Source organism: Siphateles boraxobius, unplaced genomic scaffold, assembly GCF_051911475.1.
Source record: "Siphateles boraxobius isolate OS27281-9 unplaced genomic scaffold, OSU_SipBor_1 55, whole genome shotgun sequence".
Lineage (NCBI taxonomy): Eukaryota > Metazoa > Chordata > Actinopteri > Cypriniformes > Leuciscidae > Siphateles > Siphateles boraxobius.
Window position 1 is genome coordinate 1,891,770 of NW_027509181.1, and position 14,816 is coordinate 1,906,585.

Sequence of the window (14,816 nt, forward strand, 5' to 3'; positions counted from 1 at the left end):
TATTATACATTAATATAACACACAGACACAATAAACCACAAATACAAACACTAAAAACAAATACCGGAAAATATTAGGGTGCGTTTTTTTCCTTTCCTCACAAAACAGCTGTGAGTAACGACAACACGGAGCAGGGGAAAAAAACTGTTCTGATTGGTTTAGACCGGGACGTCAAAACTCCCTTAGAGTTTAGCTCCAACTTGCCTCAGCACACCTAATAAAAGCTTGCTTAGGTTGTTAAGGTGTTTAATTAGGAACATTGCTAATGACCAAATAAACTGTCAACAGTATTTGTCAATCAGCAACAAAGGGAAACGGAAGAGCAACAGCAGACCTGGTGTGAGAGTCTCCCCAGCTTTCAAGGTACATTATTAGTTGTATCTGGCTGTTGGGTATGCTCAAATGAAAATGCTTTTTTAAGTTTGTAAGCTATGGGGTAATGCCCTGTCGCAATTACACGTTACAAGTGCAACCTACCCACTCCACCTTTCTCAGCTCCAGTGTGTGTGTCTGAGGCAGAGCATTACAGAGACAGCTGGAGTGTTGATCCACCGAACACACTAGGTAAAAGAGCATAAATTACAATAGAAAAGGGAGAAAAAAATCTTATTCACAGCACAGCACAAAATCTAAAACTGTTCATGATCTTTTCCACTCCATAGAGCACACATTCTCTGTCCTGAGACCCTTGGGTGATTGTGACCACCAAGGAAGATCACAGAGTAAGATAAGAAATAATGAAAAAAAAAAAAAAAAAAAACCTACCAGTGTCAGACACAGGATGCATTTACACTTGGCATTAACATGCTTTCACAGTGATCCGATCAAGCAGATTGGATCATTAGCCAATCAGGACATGGCACATTTACATTTGTTCACATTAAGTGGCCACTGTATCTGGATAACCGATTGGATTTCTAAAGTGTTGTCAATTTTTTGTTGGCCATATGAGTGTAAAATTATCTTGAAGGAATCTTACACTGGTTCAAACTAAGCTTCTGTACTGTATATGTTTGATTTATGTTGTGTTTGGGACAAAGCTTTTAATGAAGAGCATTTTTTTGTAATTAGGCTCTCTAAGTATATCAAAAATTGGATTTAGATTTATCGTTCAATATATCGTTCTAGGCTTTCAGATATAAAGAATTAATGGTTATCGGTTTCGGACAAAATTTTCATATCAATGTATCCCTATTTTGGAGAGCAACTACTCCTAGTCACCCCCTGTCATTTCAATGATTTGTACAATAGAGAGCATGTCAAGTAGAAAAGCCTCATCCATTTTGGGAGGTGCTTGCGCAGTCAGCAGTGAGGAGCCAGGCAAAAGTATAAACATTATACTAGTTTCAAACGGATTTGACAGAATCAAGTGACTTCTGCAGCAGACTCAGGCTGCAGGGGGTGCCAGAAATAGTCACACTCAAATTTGGACATATTAGAACTGTACTCAAAAGAGCACTGATGTACTGATTGGAGATTGTTGGTAATGCCAGTGTAATAATGAATAAATTAACCATACTGTTCTTATAAGAAGTGAACAAAAATCAGTTTTATGCTTTTCGGTTTTATATTTTAGTGTGTGTTAACTTGTGTTGGTAACAAGTGAATCTTACCTACTCCACCTTCCTCAGCTCCAGTGGGCGTCTCTCAGGCAGAGCATCATGGAGCCGGCTGGGGTGTTGATCCACCAAACACACAAGGTACAAGGGCATTCATTAGACATGAGGAAATCAAACACATTCACAACATTTAAAGACAATCTAATATATATATACATACATACATACAAACATACATACATATAATTACATTTTCTGTTCAAACAATAGTGCAAACCTTTTCTGTACTGAGACCTTCAGGGAACCACCAAGGAAGAGAGGAGAGTATGTTTCCTACAAATTATATTTTTACATATATTGTTTTATGCTGTTATGAAAATCAGCAGCAGCATTTAAGTTTTTACCAAAATCCAGTCTTGAGTATTGTACCACGTAAGTCATTTAATGATTTAAATGATCTTCTGTATTGCAGCTAGGGCAATTCTGGAAACACTAGAAAAAATGGACATGAAGATCAACCACCTGACTTCACTTGTCCAATCTCTAGTGGGAAACAGGCGCATTCTACCGCAGATGCAGAATGACGAAGAGGGTGACGTCTTTCCACTCGCATCTATTGAAGACCTAGACCGGCTGGAACAAAGTTTAGTTGACAGGGGGTTTATGCAGAGAATGGTAAGAATCAACTTAATTTTCAACCTACAACTACTAATGAAATGTACTGTGCATGTTTACACGCTTGTCAAAAGTCTGAAATTATCAAGATTTTGTAAAAAATAAATAAAAAAGTTTTTAAAAAAAATTAAAGAAGTTTCTTCTGCTCAGCAAGGCTGCAATTTATTTGATCAGAAATACAGTGAAAACAGTAACAGTTAAATATGATTAAACCTTTCCATTTTAATATATTGTCAAATGTATTTTTTTTCTGATCAAAACAAAATTTCCAGCAGTGTAATATTCTGTTTTTCTCATTGGTTAATAGCCATTATTTTTGGTGCTCAATTATTGATAATGGTTCTTATTATTATCAATGTTAAAATAGTTTTTGCTGCTTCATATTTTTGAGGAAACATTTATCCTGTTTTTAGGATTATTTGATGAACAGTTCATTATTTAATGAACAGAAAGTTCAAATGAAAGTTCAAATGAACAAAATGTATTTGAAATAAACGTAATGAAATGTGTTTGTCATTTTTTAACATTGCTGATTAAAATGGTTACCCTAAACTTTTGAATGGTAGTTTATCACAGTTTCCACAAAACTATGAAGCAGCACAACTGTTTTCAACATTGATAATAATCAGAAAGGTTTATTGAGCAGCAAATCAGCATATTATAATAATTTCTGAAGGATCAAGTGCTGCTGAAAATTCAGCTTTGCAAAGCAGGAATTGCTTTTCAAAATAGAAAACAGTTCTTATAAATAATATCAGGATATTACTGTTTTACTATGTTTTTGAATCAAGTCAATGAACAGACTTTCAAAAACATTACAAAATAAGAATTATTCCAAACTTTTGACGGATACAAATAAAAGTACAGAAGAGGTCCCTCTATATCAGGGGTGTCCAAACTCGGTCCTGGAGGGCCACTGTCCTGCAGAGTTTAGTTCCAACTTGCCTCAACACACCTGCTTGTAAGTTTTTAGCATGCCTAATGACCTTCAACAGCTAATCAAGACCTTGATTAGCTGTTTCAGGTGTGTTTAATTGGGGTTGGAGCTAAACTCTGCAGGACAGTGGCCCTCCAGGACCGAGTTTGGACACCCGTGCTAAAATATTACTTAAAATGTACCTGTAGAAGGTGAGCAGATTGTTTTATACATACCTCAAGCTAATTTTTCCACGTCTTCTCCACCCAGCACATGGTTTACTGCGACTCACGCAGGAAGAGTATTGTCCAAAGCCAGGTAAAAGTACACATTTACCGTGTTTGCAAGTACTTTTTAGAAAAAGCAGTCGAGTAACAGAAGAGGACAGCAGATTGTAAGTGTTATGTTTTCTCATTAGATTTTAGCCCGGTTTGCCGTTGCTAGGAAACATTGTTTTGTTTGCAGTGTTTAACGTGGTACACGCCTGCTGAAGTTGCGTTTGTTCTCGTACAGCGTGAAAATTTGTAGCGGCTGCGTTTTATGGGAATTAATTTTGTTAATGGAAGGAATTATATGTTTAAACGATGTCTGGGCTACATAAATCAGATGTCTTGGAGATGTATGAAGCAGTGACGTGCGGTGATGTCTTAAAGAGGCTAGGCACTGAGTTATGAAAGCCAGATTACCTGATTTATTGTTTAGGCTAATAATACGTAATAACAGTAAACGTTACGCACAAACGCAGCATAACAAGAAATGTACAAATCAGAATGTATACCGTGTTCTCTCTCTCTCTCTCTCTCTCTCTCTCTCTCTCTCTCTCTCTCTCTCTCTCTCTCTCTCTCTCTCTCTCTCTCTCTCTCTCTCTCTCTCTCTCTCTCTCTCTCTCTCTCTCTCTCTCTCTCTCTCTCTCTCTCTCTCTCTCTCTCTCTCTCTCTCTCTCTCTCTCTCTCTCTCTCTCTCTCTCTCTCTCACACACACACACACGCAAGCGCGGCACAGGCACACACCGGTAGTTAATGTCCACTCCAGCATCAATACAACCATTCTTAGGCCACGTGTCCACCAAAGCGTATTTTCACGCAGCTGGCGTAAAATTCCAATTGTTTTCAATGGGAGCGCCGCGTTTTTTAAACGCCATGAGCGTAACGAGGCGCTGAGCGTGTATTTAACGCTCAAGCGCTGAGCGCCCGGCGTTTTTTACTGGTCGCCGAGAGTTGAAAAATGTTCAACTTTGGGTAAAAGAACTGGGCTCATCACTGTCACTTTTTACACAGCCGTCCAATCACAGTGGAGGAGGGGCGGGACAATTACCACACGACCAACTTTTTTTATTTATTTTTTATTGAATATTTATCCACCTTATTCCTGACGAGCTTACTGCGTTTTGAATTATGGGTGGCACTTCCGGTTTGGGGAACTGCCATTCAAAAAGACTGAAACGAATCATTTCAAATCATAAGGTTGCCCTACAAATAAAGCTGATCCGTCAGTTTGACTTAATGAGCTATCAGTTTTCTTTCATGTTTTATCTAAGAATAACATCAGAATAACGTAACACTTGGTATTTTAACGTGACATGTTATAACAAGAATATCTATAGTAAGAGCTCTGCATTCTTTTCCTCATGATTATTTTCTTTTTTACTTTTGAATTTCGCTGTAATAGTATGATAAAGGTCAACATATACTGGAATACTCCCCAAATCCTGCACGTCTCTTTCCAGGTTTGGTTTCACAGGTAAATTTACAATTTATTATCTGTCAAAATGAATGAAATCACTTTAAAATAGTATCACGCAATGCTGAAGTAAAACATTTTTTTTATTATTAAGGCAACGTATGTTACATAATACAGATTACCGCCGATTTTGCTGTGGAAAGATACTTTTTCATAGATTATTCATGGTCTGTTGAAAATACCTTGTTTACGCTTTTACACTTTGAAAATGTCATTTTAATTTTCAATGGTTGAAGGGTAAGTAGAATAATGTAATGTCATCGTACACGGTTTAAAAATATATTATTGCGTCCAGAGCTAGTAAAACCACTGGTAAATGGTTTACTGACCATGGTATTACTGTGTTCAATTGGCCTGCCAACTCTCCTGACCTGAACCCCATAGAGAATCTGTTACAGCTTAACGGAAGTTACACCCATAATTCGCGCAAAGCGTCATGGGGCGCAGGAATACTGTGGATACATTACAGCAAATAGAAAGAAAATATAAAGTAATTTAAAAATAATAATACAAATAATGAAAAAAATAAATTAAAAAAAAGACAGGTATGAGATCATGAAATAAATAACATAAAAGCTTCACATAAAGACCTAGTACGTATGGCTTTACTGTTTTTGAACCCAAGTAGTAACTCACAATAACTTTTCATTTCTATCTGAAATAAAAAAAAATTGGGTTTTCCTTTAGCCCATTTTTGTTTGTGTATATGATATTTCCCCATAATCAAACAGAGATTAACAACAAAGGCCACATTTGGTGGTAAACTTTGTCTATTAAAATAAAAAAGACATCTTTTTCAGAAAATAAAACTTTCATTCCTAACCATTTACAAAGAAAACATTCCATATCCACCCAAAACATTTTGCTATAAATGCAATTAAAAAATAAGTGGACAACATTTTCTTTCTCTGTCCCACAGAAATCACATATAACATCTACATCAGTACGAAATCTTAGAAAAAGAGTTTTTACTGGGTACACCAGATGAAGTATTTTAAAATGTACTTCTCTCACCTTATTTGTTATGCAATATTTTTTTGGCAGCAACCATGCATATTTCCAGTCAATGCAATCAACTTTAGAATACCATTTACATTTATTCATTTAGCTGACGCTTTTATCCAAAGCGACTTACAATTGCTATATATGTCAGAGGTCGCACGCCTCTGGAGCAACTAGAGGTAAAGTGTCTTGCTCAGGGACACATTGGTGTCTCACAGTGGATTTGAACCCGGGTCTCCCACACCAAAGGCATGTGTCTTATCCACTGCGCCATCACCACCCCATATGCCAGTATGTTTTAGAAGATATTGGGCTGTATTCAGTAAGTAACTTCCTAATAAAGTAATTATTCCATTTTCTATCAGTAATAGTAACTCCATTAATTACAACATCAGGTCTAAGACTCACAGTCTCCTTATTCACATTTCCTTTAAACAGACACTTTAAACCTGATGGTATAGCATCGAACACTATACAATATTCTTTTGGGGTTAGTGCAATATTATACCTTTGAAGAAATTCTACATAGGTATACAGGTGCCCATTTTCATTAAATAACTCTTTGACAAAAATGATGCCATTATCAACCCATTTTTGAAAAAACAAAGTTTTATGCTTAAACGTTATATACCTGTTATTCCAAATTATACATTTGTTTTGAGAAAAATTGTGTTTATAGATAAGCATCCATGAGAGAAGCACCTGCCTGTGAAAGTTACTTAATTTAATGGGAATCTTACTGATTTCAAAGTCGCATTGCAACAGAAAAGCTAACCCACCCATCTTTTCAAAAATTAGATTAGGAATTAAATACCAGATTTTATTTTTGTATTGAAAGTAATGCTTGTTCCATCTATTTTTTAAAATTGAATTTGAGGTGCTGAAGTCAAGCACATTTAGACCTCCATCACCAAACGAATTAGTTAAGGTATCTTTTTTTATGTAATGAGATCTATTTCTCTAAATGAAATTGAAAAGGTTTTTATCAACTTCTTTAATGATGCTATTTGGGACTTCTAGTGAAATAGCAGGATAGAGTAGACGAGATAAACATTCAGTTTTGGATAAAAGAATTCTACCATTTAATGACAAAGCTCTCATTAACCATAAATTAAATCTATTTTTAACTCTTTTAACAACAGATTGAAAATTAAGCTGGCCCCTTTCCTTCTCGTCTTTACATATTTTGATTCCTAAATAAGTAATAACCTTTTTTACAGGGATGCCATTAATATCAAGAAATTCACTATTTTTCAGGGGGAACAACTCGCATTTGTTTAAATTTAATTTTAGCCCTGAGACCAATGAAAAGCTATTCAAACAATCAATCACTCTTTTAATTTCTAATGAATCTCGAATAAATATAGTTGTATCATCTGCTAATTGGCAGCACTTTATTTCTCTTTCTAAAATCCTGATGCCGTGAAAGTTATAGTTTTTAATGTAAAGAGTCAATGTCTGAGTTACAAGTAAAAACAAAAAAGGTGATATTGGGCATCCCTGCCTTATGCCTCTTTCTAAAAGAAATCTGGGGGTAGTGCCATTAGCAAGTTTCACTGAGCTATTACACCCATTATATAAAGTACCAATGGCCCTTTTAAAAAAGTTACCAAAGCCAAAAAAATCTAAAGTCTCAAACATAAAATTGTGGTTGACGGTGTCAAATGCTTTATAGAAATCTACAAAAAATATAAAACTTTCATTCTCAATATACTCATTATAATCAATTAGATCTAGGACCAAACGAATATTATTACTTATATGTCTGCCCTTCATGAATCCTGTTTGGCAATCATCTATAATTTGTTCTAAGCATTTTTTTAATCTTTCTGCAAAAATAATAGCAAACACCTTAACATCATTATTAAGTAATGTAATTGGTCTCCAATTATCGATTAGAGTAGAGTCCTTATTGGCTTTTGGTATCAAGCTAATCAATCCCTGACATAATGATGGAGGTAACTCACCACGTTCTATAGCTTCATTAAACACACATAATAAAAACTGAGATAATTAGGGCCCAAGCCTTGAAAAGGCGAAGGCCCTATTGTTTTCCTAAGGATTATTATTAGGGCCCAAGCCTTGAAAAGGCGAAGGCCCTATTGTTTTCCTAAGGATTATTATTAGGGCCCAAGCCTTGAAAAGGCGAAGGCCCTATTGTTTTCCTAAGGATTATTATTATTATTATTATTATTATTCTAACGACTATTCGGGCACTTTTGGGGCTCTTAACGTGCTCAAACTCTTGAAACTTTGCACACGGGTCAGAACCCGCGGCCATCAGGGCCGGGCTGAAGATGGTACCCGGCGTGGCAGGGGGGCTCGACAGAGCCCCCTGGAACGGGGTCTGAAAACTTGGTCCATAAATCAAACACGCTTGCATGTAATAATATGAAACTCGGTACACATATAGATCTCATCGGTTCATATATACTTCATTCTCTTACTTTTTACCCCAGCCCAACAGGAAGTCGGCTATTTAGGTTTGTTTGTAAAACGCATGCAATGGAATTTAAAGTACTTCTCCTAGAGAATTCAAAGAAATGCCACGAAACTCGGTCAGCATGAAGTCAAGACATTGAGGATGAAAAATTGCCAGGGGATTTTTGATATCTCGAACGGTTTGGCCGTGGCGAGGAAACGAATTTATGGCGAGAAACGTGAAACAGGAAGTGTGTTATAACTTCAGCATACATTAGCTGATCTTAATGAAACTTCAGCAGTGTGTTCGTTGTAAGAGGCCGATCACATGGATGTGACTATTGTGAGTCAAAGTTATAGCGCCACCAACTGGCAGCAGGAAGTGTGTCACTTTCAAAATGCTTTGAAATCACCCTCTTATTTTAACCCGATTTGCTTCAAACTTCATCTGTATAATGCAAATACACGGCAGATGTAGACCTGTGAAAGGATTATTGATATCTTTGATACTGTTGCCGTGGCAACGCATCAAACTTTAAAATTCTTTTTGGATGCTTTTGAGACTCTTAGCATGCCTGAAATTGCTTGAAATTGCATGAAACTCGACAGACAGATCACATTTATTAGCCAGTAGACATGTGCAAAGTTTCAGAAACGGGCGTGGTGCAGGGACTCAGTAGCGCCACCTTTTGACAAAAGTGGGGGGGTTAGTTTTATAGTTTTACCTACAATCATAAAACTCGGTACGCATATTGTTCAGATCAAGCCGGACAACTTTCTAATTAACTGTCATTAGCTCAGACCAAGAGGAAGTCAGATATTTTGGTTTGAATATGGTCATTTTCTCTCTCTCTCTCTCTCTGAGCCAATATGGCAAGCCATTTTAACATTTAATCATTTTAACCTACTAGTCTCTATTTTCATGCTTCTAGTACTTATTTTTTAGATACTAGTATCTATTCCATTAAGTACTAGTACTTATTCATTAGCGACTAGTGCTTATTCTTTAGTACTAGTGCCTATTCTTTAGATACTAGTGCTTATTCTTTAGATATTCTTTTGAATACGTATTAGTAGCTAATGAATAAGTACTGGTATCTATTTAATAGGTACTAGTATCTAATGACTTAGTACTAGTATTTATTGAATAAATACTAGTATCTATTAATAGGTACTAGTATCTAAAAGGTCATTTTCTCTCTCTCTCTCTCTGAGCCAATATGGCAAGCCGTTTTAACATTTTATCATTTTAACCTACTAGTCTCTATTTTCATGCTACTAGTACTTATTTTTTAGATACTAGTATCTATTCCATTAAGTACTAGTACTTATTCATTAGCGACTAGTGCTTATTCTGTTTAGAATATTAAAAGTGCTTATTCAATTTTTATGCTTATTTATATTTTCAGAGGAGAAAATCCGAATTTTCTGCTTATTCAATATTGCATCTAAAATGGAAGTGACTTGACGTGTGTGTGTGTGTGTGTGTGTGTGTGTGTGTGTGTGTGTGTGTGTGTGTGTGTGTGTGTGTGTGTGAGATTGTGTCTGTTACAGTGACAAGAGTTTAACCCTTTAAGGCCTTGTTTTTTGGATATATATCTTTTTTTATTAAAAAAAAGTGCATACAACCCATATCTTTTAAATGTATTGTTTGCTTTAAGTTAAATTAAGATTTTATGTTTGGTAATTGAACCTAAATAAATTTAAAATTAATGTGCTATATTTCAGATCAATATATTTGTTTTCCTTCATTTTAATCAACACTAACTTTATTCTCATCTGAATTATAAATAACTTATTTCTGTATAAAATAAAAAATCCCGAATAATCCAGACCAACCAGAGCGCACTATTTCTACAACATCATCAGTGCTGAAGCGGAACTACCAGAACCGTTCGGCAGATAGCCAGCAGATATTTTGTGTCACGTCGTGCACAATAACCCTAAAGGCACCAGGGTGGCGGTGCCACCGGCTTTTTATATATATATATATATATATATATATATATATATATATATAAATATAGCTGCGAGCAGCGATGAAGGGCCAAAGCCGGCGGTACCGCCACCCCGGTGCCTTTAGGTAACTAAAGGCACCGGGGTTGCGGTGCCACCGGCTTGGGCCCGTAATCGCTACTCGCAGCTATATTTATTATTATTATTATTATTATTTTAACGACTATTCGGGCACTTTTGGGGCTCTTAACGTGCACGAAAACTCTTGAAACTTTGCACACAGGTCAGAACCCGCGGCCATCAGGGTCAGGCTGAAGGTGGCACCCGGGCGTGGCAGGGGGGCTCGACAGCGCCCCCTGGAACGGGGTCCGAAAACTTGGTCCATAAATCAAACACGCTTGCATGTAATATGAAACTCGGTACACATATAGATCTCATCGGTTTATATATCCTTTGTGCTTTTACTTTTTACCCCAGCCCAACAGGAAGTCGGCTATTATGGTTTGTTTGGAAGCGTATGCCCCTGGAATTCGATATACTCCTCCTAGAGAATTCAACCAATCGCAACGAAACTCGGTCAGCATGATGTCAAGACATTGAGGATGAAAAATTGCCAGGGGATTTCTGATATCTCGAACGGTTTGGCCGTGACGAGGAAACGAATTCATGGCGAATAATGGAAACAGGAAGTGTGTTATAACTTCAGCATACATTAGCTGATCTTAATGAAACTTCAGCAGTGTGTTCGCTGTAAGAGGCCGATCACATGGATGTGACTATTGTGAGTCAAAGTTATAGCGCCACCAACTGGCAGCAGGAAGTGTGTCACTTTCAAAATGCTTTGAAATCACCCTCTTATTTTAACCCGATTTGCTTCAAACTTCATCTGTATAATGTAAATACACGGCAGATGTAGACCTGTGAAAGGATTATTGATATCTTTGATACTGTTGCCGTGGCAACGCATCAAACTTTAAAATTCTTTTTGGATGCTTTTGAGACTCTTAGCATGCCTGAAATTGCTTGAAATTGCATGAAACTCGACAGACAGATCACATTTATTAGCCAGTAGACATGTGCAAAGTTTCAGAAACGGGCAGGGTGCAGGGACTCAGTAGCGCCACCTTTTGACAAAAGTGGGGGGGTTAGTTTTATAGTTTTACCTACAATCATAAAACTCTGTACGCATATTGTTCAGATCAAGCCGGACAACTTTCTAATTAACTGTCATTAGCTCAGACCAAGAGGAAGTCAGATATTTTGGTTTGAATATGGTCATTTTCTCTCTCTCTCTCTCTCTCTGAGCCAATATGGCAAGCCGTTTTAACATTTAATCATTTTAACCTACTAGTCTCTATTTTCATGCTACTAGTACTTATTTTTTAGATACTAGTATCTATTCCATTAAGTACTAGTACTTATTCATTAGCGACTAGTGCTTATTCAATATTGCATCTAAAGTGTGTGTGTGTGTGTGTGTGTGTGTGTGTGTGTGTGTGACAGTGACAAGAGTTTAACCCTTTAAGGCCTTGTTTTTTGGATATATATCTTTTTTTATTAAAAAAAAAAGTGCATACAACCCATATCTTTTAAATGTATTGTTTGCTTTAAATTAAATTAAGATTGTATGTTTGGTAATTGAACCTAAATAAATTTAAAATGAATGTGCTATATTTCAGATCAATATATTTGTTTTCCTTCATTTTAATCAACACTAACTTTATTCTCATCTGAATTATAAATAACTTATTTCTGTATAAAATAAAAAATCCCGAATAATCCAGAGCGAACTATTTCTACAACATCATCAGTGCTGAAGCGGAACTACCAGAGCCGTTCGGCAGATAGCCAGCAGATATTGTGTCACGTCGTGCACAATAACCCTAAAGGCACCGGGGTTGCGGTGCCACCGGCTTGGGCCCGTAATCGCTGCTCGCAGCTATATTTTTTATTATTATTAGGGCCCAAGCCTTGAAAAGGCGAAGGCCCTATTGTTTTCCTAAGGATTATTATTATTAGGGCCCAAGCCTTGAAAAGGCGAAGGCCCTATTGTTTTCCTAAGGATTATTATTATTATTATTATTATTATTCTAACGACTATTCGGGCACTTTTGGGGCTCTTAACTTGCACAAAAACTCTTGAAACTTTGCACACAGGTCAGAACCCGCGGCCATCAGGGCTGGGCTGAAGATGATACCCGGGCGTGGCAGGGGGGCTCGACAGCGCCCCCTGGAACGGGGTCCGAAAACTTGGTCCATAAATCAAACACGCTTGCATGTAATAATATGAAACTCGGTACACATATAGATCTCATCGGTTTATATATCCTTTGTACTTTTACTTTTTACCCCAGCCCAACAGGAAGTCGGCTATTATGGTTTGTTTGGAAACACATGCAATGGAATTCGAAACACTTCTCCTAGGAAATTCGTCCAATCACCACGAAACTCGGTGTGCATGAAGTCAAGCAATTGAGGATGAAAAATTGCCAGCGGATTTTTGATATCTCGAACGGTTTGGCCGTGGCGAGGAAACGAAATTATGGCGAATAATGGAAACAGGAAGTGTGTTATAACTTCTTCATACATTAACTGATCTTGATGAAACTTCAGTAGTGTGTTCGTTGTAAGAGGCCGATCACATGGATGTGAGTCAAAGTTATAGCGCCACCAACTGGCAGAAGGAAGTGTGTCACTTTCAAAATGCTTTGAAATCACCCTCTTATTTTAACCCGATTTGCTTCAAATTTCACTACTATAATGTAAACACACGGTAGATGTAGACCTGTGAATGGATTCTTGATATCTTAGATACTGTTGTCGTGGCAACGCATCAAACTTTAATATTCTTTTTTTATGCTTTTGAGACTCTTACCATACTTGAAATTGCATGAAACTCGACAGACACATCACATTTATTAGCCAGTAGACATGTGCAAAGTTTCAGAAACGGGCGTGGTGAGGGGCTCAGTAGCGCCACCTTTTGTCAAAAGTGGAGGGATTAATTTTATCTACAGTAATAAAAATCGGTATGTGTATTGTTCTCCTCCAGCCAGACAACTTTCTAATTTATACTCAATAGCTCCAACCAACAGGAAGTCAGATATTTTGGTTTGAAAATTGTCATTTTATGTCTCTCTCTCTCTGAGCCTACGTCTCTGTGTGTGTGTGTGTCTGTGAGTGTGGGGAGGGGGAGGGGGGCTAGATTAACCATTTCACTGCTGTTTGGTCTGGCCTGCATTAAAAAAGAAAATAAATGTCTTACGCCTTGTATTTTTTAAATGAGTTGTATTAATAAGTAAAGGCATATAACCAGTTGAATTGTAGTGCATTGAAAATAGTTTTATATAATTAGTTTATTAATTAAATTAACTTGGTCCATAAACTTGGTCAGAAAATTTGGTCCATAAATTAAACACGCTTGCATGTAATATTATGAAACTCGGTACACATATAGATCTCATCGGGCCAAACAACTTTAAGCCAGCCCAACAGGAAGTGGGCTATTTTGGTCTTAATGTGGATTTTTGGCAAAATCAGCCTCTGATTTTTTTACCCACTCCTCTTAAGTGGTTTATTCAATTCCCACCAAACTTTTTCAACATGATGAAAATACATTAAAGAAGCTAAATTGTGAATGGCTATTGAATATCTCAAATTGTTTTGCTATGGCGAGGGATTAAAGTCATGTCAAAAAAGTAAACACTAAAAGCCTCATATCTTCTAAAAAATTAATTATACACCATTTATTTCTAGATAAAATTACACAAATATCAGAACTAAACCCATTTTATTCTTGTTTTCAATTTAAGAATAATGTACAAGTTTAAAAACAGCCAGAATGTGCTATTCAGTTAAAAAATAAATACATCAAGTAATACAAAGGGCTATACTGCCCTCTTGTGTCCAAAATGATATCAACTCAGTACATAAAACTTTTTTATCAGGTATGGCTATTGTAATTAAATATAAATATATTAGGTATGTGGCTGTGAGGATCTTTTCCCACCGGTTAATTGACGTTAGACACCAGCGAGGCCTTTTAAATCGCTAATATAAAAGTGAAAGTAAAGTATAAGGACGTCCGCACGGACATTTATAGTGGTGGCGCTCGCAGTGCGCTGGAATGAATTTCTATGGAAGTAGAAATGAAAAAACGTTCGCTCTGTTCTGCTCGCTCGTCGCCATGGACGCGCACCGTTATGAATGCCAGTGCAGCCGCATACTTTTTAGTGTCACTTTAAAATTAGCACCATATCGGGGGCCGATTGTTTCCGGTTTCACACAACAACAAATGAGTAAATGACAGATTCGCTTTTAAATAGGCGCTTTTACACAATATTCCGTCATCATTTTTTTCAGTCAGCTTTTCACTCTCGTGATTAATGAATTTTGACTCCTGTTGCTGATCTTTGCTGCAACTTTCGTTCAGCTCACAATTTAGTAAGCAAACACGCTTCAAATGTGTTTTTTTTTATTTTTGTGTATACATGTGTGTGTATATATATATATATATATATATATATATATATATATATATATATATA

General features: G+C 36.7%; 1 long non-coding RNA gene across 1 annotated transcript; it reads left to right on the forward strand.

Moving 5' to 3' along the window:
• The first annotated feature begins 569 nt into the window (after window positions 1–569).
• LOC143714554 (uncharacterized) lies at window positions 570–1,883 on the forward strand. The gene is made up of 3 exons (XR_013195534.1): window positions 570–722; window positions 1,632–1,700; window positions 1,830–1,883. It is a non-coding gene; the product is annotated as an uncharacterized LOC143714554 (long non-coding RNA).
• The last annotated feature ends 12,933 nt before the right edge of the window (window positions 1,884–14,816 follow it).